Source organism: Pinus tabuliformis, chromosome Q, assembly GCF_031772625.1.
Source record: "Pinus tabuliformis cultivar Carrire ecotype Pingquan chromosome Q, CPIR1, whole genome shotgun sequence".
Lineage (NCBI taxonomy): Eukaryota > Viridiplantae > Streptophyta > Pinopsida > Pinales > Pinaceae > Pinus > Pinus tabuliformis.
Genome location: NC_142296.1, coordinates 266,222,753 through 266,226,777, shown reverse-complemented (window position 1 = coordinate 266,226,777; position 4,025 = coordinate 266,222,753).

The following is a 4,025-nucleotide window of genomic DNA, read 5'->3' as shown; positions in this document are numbered from 1 at the left end:
ACATAGTCACTGGCTACTTGTGCTCCCCTCTCATCATAAAAGGCTTCATGGTCTGATTTGACTCAAGCATATTAGAATTCTTCTGCCAGCTTATCTAGTTGAGAGTATAAGATGTGAGAGCCCTTAAATGACTGTGCCCCATATATGGTACCGAATTAAACTCTTTGTCTACATGCAGAAGATATCCATGCATATCAAGCTCATGCATCAAATGTTGAGTTGCCAAACCATGAGCTTTTAATATCCGAAGGAATTGTACACCGTCCTCGATCTCGTGACTAATTTCCTTCTTAATTCTCCCCAAACAGAAGAAAAGAAATCACTCATGCAAGAACAAAGCATAGCTAGAAGCAGGAGGGCGACATGCCATTACCTCTTGTGCTAGGCTGAACATCTATTATTTGTCAGCCTTCAATTTTGTCACTTGACCCTCCAGCTGCTCCACCTTGAGCTACTACTTTGCGTGCCTCAATCGCAATATATCTATGTGCTCTGCATATTCGAAGATAGCCTTGGATGCTTGTTCCTAGGTTCTCCTTAATTCATTATGATATCGAGCCGTAGTGGATTTCCAGGTTTGAACTTTGGTTATCAAGGAAAACTCACGAACTTTGAACAAATACTCGATAGGGTTTGCTTGAGAGGAAACAAAGGTTTTCGCCACTTTGTCCACCTGTGTTTCCGCTTCAGCCACCGTGGCTTTGGGCTTCTTAGCCCGCCGCTTATATTTATTCACCTGTTTATTTAGCTGATGCACCTGTCTTCTTAGCCTCCTAACCTCTGTTTTTAGCCGCATTGCATCCCTGAATTGTAGTTGATATTTCTTCTTAATGGGCAACCTCCATTGTTCACATAACTCTATCCATTCCTGCTTGACCACCACCTCATCTAGTATTGCAGCTGGTTCAATAGGTGGTGGATTACTCGAGGGAGTATCCACAGATTCAATTAACAGGGCTGCCCTACTTGGTCCCTCTTCCTCGGAAGCAACAACTTCCTTCTTGACCACTACCTCGCCCCGCTGTGAAGTTGTCTCGGTAGGTGGTGGACTCAATAGATGGGTATCCATTGGTGTTTCAGCCAACATCTCCCCTCCTGGTTCCCTTGCTTCAGAAACACCTGTCTCTTCCTCTCTTTTGGGTTCCTGGGAAAGGTCTCTTTGGAAGTTTGCGGCCAGCAGACCTATGACAGTTGATTCCTTGACCGACCCATCAAACTTCAAAATAGGCGGAACGACAACATCCTCCTCTGCAAGACACTGTCGCCCCTCTTGGAATGGAGAAATAAGAGGGGAATTGAAAGAAGTTTTCTACCTGGTCTATCCCGGCTCCTGTTGTGACCTCAAGCTCTTTTCCTTGATTTGCAATAGCTCCACTCTGGATCGAGACTTCTTCCTGTCCCATGGTTCGTTCAGCCTTTAGCTCCTCTTGTCCTAGTCCATCTTCCTCCATTGGCGCTATGGTCGAGGCTGGTTCTTGTGGGAAAGCCTCGGCCGTAATGTCGACAATTTCTTTTACCTCAGCCTGCTGTGGTACCTCTTCTCCCATTATGATGCTGCCGATTTGCTCTTTTGGCTCCACAGTCGAGGTTGGTTCTTGTGGGACAACCTTAGCCATGATGCTAATGGCTTCTTCTATATCAACCCTTTTTTGTTGCAACCCTTCCTCTTCCATTGGTTCCACAGTTAAGGCTGGTTCATGTGTAATAGCCTCGACTGTCCTTTCCACTTCAAGTTATCTATTTTGTTCTGACTCTTCGGTCTCCATCTCCATTTCCTCCGATTTGTCTTGATCTATGTACTCATCTTCTACTACCGGCCCTTCCTCCATGGCTTCCAGCTCTTCCTCTCTAGTGGTTGTAATAGTTGCTATTTCTTCCTCTGTAGATTCTTGGAATGTTTCCCATGGGATTTGAAACTGGGCAATTGCATGCATGACCAATAGCTGAACCAGCCCATGGTTAGTGATAACTGCTGCAACTTGTCATGAATGTTGAGTAGATTATGCCATCGGTTGGAGGCTTTCTAGCAGGAAGAAAGGCATGTTTAATGAAAAGGCTTCTGATCGCGGAAACCGGAGGTGAGACAACACTCTGAAATGGTATTTGAATACAGTGGTATACCTCCCTTCGCAGGTTATGTACGTCATTACAAAACCCGCTACATCACCCCATGGGTGTGGTAATGAATTCTGGTCATATCCTCTCCTTTTTTGGACGACATTCTCACCAGCTTGCAGAAATGCTTCGGGGAACTTCGGGAGGGAGGTTCTTCATGAAAACCATCTCTGTCCTTGCCGTGGTAGCTCACTGAGCTCTACGATGGTTTCCTCCATGACAGGGATTTCTATTCCTTGAACCCGAGAGATCTCTTCACCTAAATTAAGTGCAAATTCAAGTGTAACTGCTTCGTTGAACCCCTGCAACCTGTCAAGGTAGACGTCCCAAATTGCATTTACAAAAATTTGCCATACTTCCCTGTTGTTTCGGGCCACTATTGTATCCTCTGGCTCATGGCACACAGCCAACCCATCCATCACTATAGGATGGAAACAACATGGTGGATACAGTCGGCAGGTAGGGGAAGAGTGGCTGCAATCTGCACTACAAGGGTGATGATAACAACACATGGCCACGAGATACAAAGGTAGTGAAAATGACGGGTGAATTCTTGGAAAGCACAACAATGATGGCGAGTGATGACAGTGTAATTAAATGATTACCATAATTAAATTCATTGTACTGGAGAAAGAACTGATGAGGCTTTTGACGTACGAATTCAAATCCTAATGCGTCAGATCATAATTTGACTCCTGTTCACATTGGATTTGGTAATGATGTGGTATGAATATAATTAATAATACATCGTCATTTTCTTATGACGGGACCCCCCACAACATGAATGTGGACATCCATGCACGTAATAATCTCTTTAATGGAATATTTTAATCAAATCCATAAGAGTCAACGGGGCGTACCTGGCGACCTACCTGGTGGTGGAGTAATAGCAAAAATGACCAGCGGAGTAACAACAATGGTGGAGTAACAACACGGATGGAGTAACAACAATGGCAGAGTAACAACACTGACGGAGTAACAACACTGATAGAGTAATAACAATGGCAGAGTAACAACGCCGACGGAGTAACAACAACGGAGTAACAACACTGATGGAGTAACAACAATGGTGGAGTAGCAACACCAACGAAGTAACAACAACGATGGAGTAACAACAATGGTGGAGTAACAACACCGACGGAGTAATAGCAACGATGGAGTAACAACAACAGAGTAACAACACCGATGGAGTAACAACAACGGCGGAGTAATAGCACCGATGGAGTAACAACAACAGCGGAGTAACAACATGAAATTCCTTGGAAAATTTTCTTTCAGCTCCTTATCATAATTTGATCATTATCCCTGCAAAAGGAAAACAAGTAAGTAGTAACAACACACACACACACACACACACACACACATACACACACAACACATATATATTTTTAACAGGCAGAGAAAGCATTCTCTGCACCAACAACCATCAAACTAGAGTTATTAGAGAGATGTTTGATTAAGTCATCCTTAGAATATGGATGATGGTATAATTTCAGACGATGTCCATTCACTAGGAAAGACGTGCGAGTTCTATATATTGTAATTAGTCTGATTGTTCCATTGTCAAATGCAGTGTCCACTTCATAGGGTCCCATCCAATGAGTGCGAAGCTCCCCTTTAAAATATTTGAATCGGGAGTCATAGAGCAATGCCCAATCTCCTGTATGAAACACCTTGTTCTTGATGAATTTATCGTGCCACTTCATTCTCTGCTGCTGAATAGTAGTAGTTTTTTGGACAGCTACTGAACGGATCTCATCTAACTCATTGAGCTATTCCAACTAGTGTTTCTGGGCTTTTGATAAGTCTAATCCCACTTCCAAGGCTGTTCTGAGCATGCTGATCTCAAATTCTACTGGGAACAAGGGGGATTTACCATATACTAACTCAAAAGGTGAAAACCCGGTTGT